This window comes from Miscanthus floridulus, chromosome 18 (genome assembly GCF_019320115.1).
Source record: "Miscanthus floridulus cultivar M001 chromosome 18, ASM1932011v1, whole genome shotgun sequence".
Taxonomy (NCBI): Eukaryota; Viridiplantae; Streptophyta; class Magnoliopsida; order Poales; family Poaceae; genus Miscanthus; species Miscanthus floridulus.
In genome coordinates, this window is record NC_089597.1 from 106,864,156 (window position 1) to 106,872,135 (window position 7,980).

The window sequence follows — 7,980 nt, forward strand, 5'->3', positions numbered from 1 at the left end:
CGCTGCTGCGGTCATCCCCGCCGTCGTCGCCGGCCCTCGCTCTTGCCGTTCTTGCCGCCAAGGTAAGCCCTACCCTTATAGTGTTAGTAGTAGTAGTAGTTAGTAGTGTTAGTAGTAGTTAGTTGTAGTGTTAGTAGTAGTAGTTAGTAGTTTTAGTTGTAGTGTTAGTTGTAGTAGTTAGTAGTGTTAGTTGTAGGGTTAGTAAATAGTAGTAGTTAGTAAGTAGTAGTGGTTAGTAGTAGTAGTTGTTAATAGTTAAGTAGTTCTTACTATTAGCATTGTTAGTAGTTAAGTAGTTGTTAGTAGTAGTGTTAGTAGTAGTTGTAGGGTTAGTAGTAATTGTTGTTGTACTACTTCAATACTTTCGTGTGCATGGAAAGAGAACTAACGTACATGGCTCCTCTTGATATATTGGTGGTTGTTGGCCTTCGTGTCCATGTTTGGTATATATATGGTTGTTGGCCTTCGTGCCATGTTTGGTATATATGTGGTTGTTGGCCTTCGTGTCATGTTTTTTGCAGGTTTTGGGAACCTCCCCGTGCAGGGGAGGTGCTGCCGAAATTTTGAGTCGACACTAACCATTTTTGCCCTTTTTTGCAGGAGGACCTGTGGGAGGGACTCGGCGACCCCGATCGTCTTCGTCGGCGCTGCGGGTCTTCCTGCACCGCGTCGACTCGCCACTGCACCGACTCTCCACCGCCCCGCTACCCGGACCTCACCGCCACCCTAGGTATAACCCCTCTATCCGTATGTGGTTTTTGGTCGCGTAACCTAGTTAGGTGTCTCCCGTTCGAAAGAGATACGGTCGGAGATATGCGGACCTTTGCATATCTGCGACCGTATCTATTTCGGATTGTCCACGCTTTTTGGACAGCCCGCGAATGCGTAGTTGAGGTTAGTTTTCATGCTCCGCTCCGGTTCGAGACGGTGTTTCGGCATCACCTCTCCGTTGTTCTCCGGATACACACTCTCCCTTGCAGGACGTGTATCAGGAGAACGGTGGGGAGGTGCTGCCGAAATTCCGTCTCGAAAAGGAGCGGAGCATGGAAACTAACCTCATCTACGCATCCGCGGGTGGGATTAGGACCTATCCTCACCTATTAGAGAGTAGGGACACCGCGTAGATGCAATTGATGGTCACCTGTGGTGATGTTATATATGCTAGAGGATGGAGGACCGTCAGTGGATGTACACGGGCCGGACCAGTCAGGGTGATGCCAGCTATGAATGGATGCAGAAGACCGATCGTTTCTTGAATCGTGCATTTGGCAAGGCCGCAAAATTCCCAAAAATGGCTTTGTGTCCCTGCAACAAGTGTGGTAATAGGAGAATGCTAGACAAGGAACTCATGGGTACACATCTGCACAAGAATGGGTTTACGCCGAACTACACCCGGTGGGTCCACCATGGTGAAGCCTATCCTATGAGAGAGGAGGTGGTGAGACAACGCGTCGAGGCTTTCGATGCTGATGCTGGGGTAGCAGACATGGTAGATGATGTTCACCAAGCACAGTTTGCCGAAGGACATGAGGAGGCAGAGATGCAGGCAGCCGTAGATGCGTTCAAGTACATGATGGACTCGGCACAGAAACCCCTTCACGCTCATTCTGAGGTCTCCCAGCTGGATGCCATAAGTCGCTTGATGGGGTTGAAGTCCGATTTAAACTGGAGTCAAGAAGGCTTCGATAAGGTGTTGGCCGTAGTTGGCACCCTACTTCCAAAAAACCATGTGTTGCCGAAGACCATGTACGAGGCACACAAGCTCCTTAAAGCACTAAAGATGCCATATGAGCAGATACATGCTTGTCCGAACGGGTGTGTCCTATTTCGGGAAGAACTCAAGGAGGCAAAGTACTGTCCGAAGTGTAAAGCCTCCAGGTTCCTAGAGGTAGAGTCTGGTGACGGTGGTGGCCAGAAGACCCAGCTTAAGATACCCGCCCGAGTCCTACGGCACCTTCCCTTCGTGCCGAGGATTCAAAGGCTATTCATGACCGAGGAAACCGCGAAACAGATGACGTGGCACAAGAATGGCAAACGCTACCATCCTGACAAGATGGTGCATCCATCTGATGGTAAAGCATGGACCAGCTTTAATGACAAGCATCGTTTGAAATCCGATGAGGCTCGTAATGTACATGTTGCGCTGGCAACAGATGGGTTCAATCCTTATGGCATGATGTCTGCCCCTTACACATGTTGGCCTGTGTTTGTTATCCCCCTCAATCTCCCCCCTAGCGTCGCCTTTCAATGACATAACGTGATCTTGACGTTGATAATTCCCGGGCACCCAGGGAGTAAGATGGGTGTGTTCATGGAGCCTGTGATTGATGAGTTGATCAAAGCTTGGAATGAAGGGGTATGGACATACGACCGAGCTACAAAGGAAAGCTTCAAATGTACGTCTGGTACCAGTACTCCATGCATGACTTCCTGGCGTATGGTTATTCAGCGCCTGGTGTGTTCACGGGAAGTTCCCGTGCCCAATATGCCAGGAAGCTGTGAGGTTCATTTGGTTGAAGAAGGGTGGTAAGTATTCGTCGTTCGATCAACATCGTCAATTCCTAGATTCCAACCATCCATTCCGACAGGACACCAAGAACTTCAGGAAAGGTGTCGCAGTCACGGACCCTAGACCGCACTTGAAGACTGGTGCCGAGGTTCATGCTCAGATAGATGCTCTCTTGCCCAATGAAGAAGGTGGTTTTGTGGGATATGGTGAGCAACACATGTGGACTCATAAGTCCGGCTTGACGAGGCTCCCCTATTTCGATGACCTTCTACTGCCCCATAACATTGATTACGATGTTCCTTGCAGAACTTTGGGCAAGTGAACGGTGTACCTGTGCCGATGTTCGCTCCAGCGCCGCCGCCAGTTGTAGCTAGTCCAGTGAGTATGAATCCATATTACTTCGACTAGTGCTTTCATTAGATGACCCACTGTAAGCGCCTGAATATCTTGTCCTTTATGCAGCCTCCATCGGCGGGTTCGAATGACCCATCTCAGGCGCAAGCAGGCGGTGCCGAGTTTCCTTCACCAGGCACCAAGTTTCCTCCCCACCTTTAGTTTGTATCTCTTTTTCACCGCTTGATGGACATGTGATGCACTGTGATCCACTATCGACTTGTTTCGATGGTAATTGGACCTATTATGTTTGTGATGTCGTGTATGTGAGGTATTGTATTCGCGATGTGATATATATGTGTGGTATTGAGTTTGTGATAAGATGGATGTGATATATATATATGCTATATTGTCTTTGTGATGCTTCAGATGTGATATATATCTTTTATATGCTGTGTTTGTGATTATAGAATCAAAAAACAAAATAAAAAAAAATTAATTTTTAAGGCTTTACCGGGTGCCCTGGCCCTGGCACTCGGCAAAGCTGGGAATTCTCTGAAAGGAATTCCCAGCTTTGCCGAGTGCCAGGGCCAGGGCACCCGGCAAAGTTTTTTCAAAAAAAAAAAAATCTTTGCCGGGTGCCCCATGATCTGGCACCCGGCAAAGAAATTACGAAAAAAATAAAAAACTCTTTGCCGGGTGCCCCCGCGGTGCGACACCCGGCAAAGAAATTATTAAAAAAAATAAAAAATTCTTTGCCGGGTGCCTCCCGGCACGGCACCCGGCAAAGAAAATTTGAAAAAAAAAATTAAAAAATCTTTGCCGGTGCCTCTGACATGGCACCCGGCAAAGCAAGGGATGACGGAGCCGGCGCCCGTAACGACCAGTTTTCTTTGCCGGGTGCCGGGTTTGCACTCGGCAAAGTCTTTGCCGAGTGCCCGATAAAAGCACCCGGCAAAGAAATCTTTGCCGACTAATTTTTTGCCGGAGGCTCTTTGCCGAGTGCTGCACCCGGCAAAGGCTTTGCCGAGTGCAAAGTAGCCTTTGCCGGGTGCATTCGGCACCCGGCAAAACGCGTTAATCCAGTAGTGTGACCTGCCAGGATACCCGGATAACGTGAGGCCCGACGGGAATGGAGGCTATTGGGTTGCGCTGCATCGGGAGAAAAATGAGCTCCCGTATCCGCTTGGCGTGAACAAGCACTTAGTCGCCATCAGAATTGGTGCTCAAGGTGAAAAGCTCCAAGAAATGACGGGCCCTAAGAACGTTAGGCCAACCGAGGCGGTGGAAAGACAAGATGGCAAAATATATCTTGGATCCGTAGAGTTGTCTTTGTTAGCATTGTTAGCGCTTAAGATTAAAGCTAAGGGTTAAGATTTAAGGATTTGATATGCTTTATTTCGAGTACTACATTATGGACCTTGTCTTGCTGTTTGTTTGTCATTATTAATAATAAAAGTTTGCAGTTACAGTATGTTAAGTTGTCAATTGTGATACGTTGAATACATACTTTCAGTGGTCCGGCCTTGCACACCTTGTTCTTGTTTTATCACGAGTTTACGCATGGATCATGCACGCACGCGTAAGATGGATGACAAGCAATATAGTGTGTATCAAGCCTACAAATTTTACCAATAAATAATGAAAACATTAGCAATAGGATCAGCTTCTCTATGAATATGGAAAGCATGCCACATTAGACCCACAATTGCAAAGACAGATCAGCTTCTATATGAATCGCGCGTTTGAGAAAGAAAGCTTCTCTATATGAATCATCGAACTAGCACGTATTCAAATTTCAGAATTTTAGCAGCATACTTCCAACCTAATACTTTATAAGCACAATAGCAAACCAACATCCAGTATTCCAGTGGCACTGCATGGCAGCAATAACTTTTAAATTGCAACCACATTACAAATACAAACTTGTGCATTTTGGTTTCCAACTTAGATTAACACCCATATCAGCTACTTCTGCGTGAAGCCTGATGGAAAGGAAAACACCACAAGTGCAACATAATTGCCGTACCGATATCATTATACCATATATAAGTAAAAGCATTGTATTCGCACTTAGCAACTGGTGCAGGTGTCTAATATTAAAATAAGTATATAACGGAGAAAAAAGCTGATTCAAGTCGACACACGAAAATATTCGTGTGGATAGAACTTCACATATCATAGTCATCTTTCTGGGCTTACCTTAGGTCCATCCTTTCCTAGAACACTTTTCTTTTTAACTAGAAGGATCTCATTTACATCGAGTGCCATCTTTGGTTTTAGTTTTGAGGGCAAACCACCCTTAGCAAAAGATTTTTCAACCTGCATGGAGTAAGGCCTTGTTTAGATTGCAAGTTTTTTCACGTTCTCTCCATTACATCAAATCTTTAGACACATGCATGGAGTATTAAATGTAGATAAAAAAATAACTAATTACACAGTTTGATTGTAAATTACGAGACGAATCTTTGAGCATAGTTAGGCCATGATTGGACAATAATTGTCAAATATAAACAAAAGTGCTACAGTGCCAAATACTGATTCCTAACCCCAATCTAAACAAGGCCTAAGATGAATAAATAACATCATTACAGATTGTTTCTGCTAGAACAACAATAAATCAAAAGGACAGGACAATGAAGACCCCAGAACCTCAGATAGACTAGGGGGGTGTTTGGTTTCCTGGACTAAATTTTAGTCATGTCACATCGGACGTTCGGATGCTATTTAGGAGAACTAAATATGAGTTAATTATAAAACTAATTACACAGATGGAGGCTAATTTACGGGACGAATTTATTAAGCCTAATTAATCCGCCATTAGCACATATTTACTGTAGCACAACATTGTCAATCATGGACTAATTAGGCTTAAAAAAATTCGTCTCGCAAATTAGCCACAATCTGTGCAATTAGTTATTTTTTCGTCTATATTTAATACTTCATGCATGTGTCCAAACATCCGATAGGAAAGGGACTAAAATTTTCCTGTAGGAACCAAACACCCCCTAATACATCTTTTCCTTCTCTTGGTGTGCTCTTCTTTGGGGTTAATGCACCGTACCAGCATAACCAGATGATTTGACCATTTGCCCAGTCTTACTCTGCTTCATTTTATAGGCACCTATAGAGGTGCCACAATTTGTCAATTCCGCAGGCTGCTTTTTCCTCTTGACATCATTACCATCGTCTGCATCGTAAGAGGCCATAAATCATATGCACCAGCGGTCGGTTTTGCAAAGAACATAGAAGAAAATCCGATGCCACCTTGTTAATTTAGGAGTAGGAATGCTCACTTGAAAGCTTCCTCACCATAGCAATCCGATGCCACCTGTTAATTTATCAATTTGCTCTTCAGGTACGCCGAATTTCAGCAGCAACTATATATAGTAGTGCATCCATTATTTCGTGAACAAAGTATAAAGGTGGAATAAATGAAGGACATGAAACATATGCCAAGCTTTGGAGCTGGTCACTATGGATTTCCCTTTCACCAAGAATGGGTGCAGATTTCAGCAATATGCTTTGTGATCAATGATAAATGATACACCATATATTCTATTATAGTTGCTTCCTTCAAATTCTCAGCTGTGAGCTGATATGATGTATCAATGAACCAGGCTGTATGCAAACTATGCAGTGGCTGGAATAAGTTTCTGTTTCCTAAAAAGATTCACAATTTTCATTCTCAAAAGAATTACACATACACTACAGGAAGCTCAGCCTAGCTTGGTTGAGGTGTGAATTAAGGGTGTGTTTGGTTGAGCTGTGACTGATGTGGGCTTGTGAGCTGTAGGAAAGCTGCTGTGGGCTGTGAGCTGTAGGAAAGCTGCTGTAGGCTGTGAGCTATAGAAAAACTGAAAGCTTGTTTGGTTAAACAAGTATAAAATATACCTTCTATCTTTATTTCTCTTGAAACAACTATGGAAGAGCTTTTTATTCCACCAATTTCGAAAAGCAGAAATAAAAAGCCAAAAGCAGGGTCAAACCAGCTTTCAAAAATGTACTACGGAAAAGCAAGCCTCCAAAAACACCCCTTTAGTTGGGCTTTTGACTTTTTGAGGCCAAAAGCCAAAGCCAAAAGTCCAACCAACGGACCCTTAGTTCAAGTCCTCATCGAGGTGAATTTGAGTGCCTACTTTCTTGTTAACATAAAGCCACTAGTTCCTCCTAGGTTGGTCCAGTTTTCTTAATCACTCATACACTAATTTTTAAAACACAAATGCCAGGAGCTTTGCAAATTAAGGTAGGAAATGAAGACACTCATACACTATAATGCAATAATGAAATAAATCATAGATGTCTGCTTCAACAGTAGTGAAAGTCGGTATGCCAAAATGCCACTGAGTATGTCAATGGCATATGGGAGTAGAGTAGGTCCCACCTGTTATATTGTAAAGTCAACACTGTAATGGAAAAATGAGACTTGTTTTCATTTTATGGAGGCAGGTGTTTCTTTTTTAGAGGACCCACATGTGACTTGCATAATATAATATCCCCTAAATAAGAATGCCAAAGACTATCAAATATTAATACACACTCTATATGTTGATACCGAAGCATGTTCAATGATATTAGGGGCTTTTTCGTAGCCTCCCAGGCAAGATTCCCGCCAAGCATCGATCCTAGCCCCAGGCCCCTGAAATCAGACACCAGAGGGCGACGCCCAAGCCAGGCAGTCTTGCCTGGGAAACACACCCTTAGGCATGCCAATATCTCCAAAGCCAGGCAATGTTTCCCATGTTTATTATTATAGAAATTAATACAATGGTACTCACGCGCTGCATCCATGCTCATCCTGCGGAGATCAGCATCAGTCCCAGTTACGGCCTGTTCAGGTGTATTGGTATTGGATTCACCTCAATTCATATCTATATGTGTTGTGACGGACTAGAGTGAAATTTAGTTCAAATTCCACTCTAATTTCCTCAACACATGTGGCTTATATAAATTCGACTAAATCCAAACAAAGCCAAGTGGTACCCATTGCAGCAGCTGACTTTTTGTTAGCCCACAGGATCATCGGCTCAGGTAAGTCGACTACTCATCAGTTTTGCCGACCACGGCCGAGCACGACAGAGGTTGTCCGACCACATACTATGGCTAGAGGTAGAAGAAGAGGAAAAAACAGAGCATAA

At 44.1% G+C, this 7,980-nt stretch overlaps 2 pseudogenes; both read left to right on the forward strand.

Annotated features, from left to right (window-relative positions):
- Positions 1–1,168: 1,168 nt before the first annotated feature.
- Positions 1,169–2,111, forward strand: LOC136524334 (uncharacterized; annotated as a pseudogene).
- Positions 2,112–2,299: 188 nt separating this feature from the next.
- The window catches only part of LOC136524335 (fructose-1,6-bisphosphatase, chloroplastic-like), a 7,610-nt pseudogene continuing 1,929 nt past the window's right edge, over positions 2,300–7,980 (forward strand).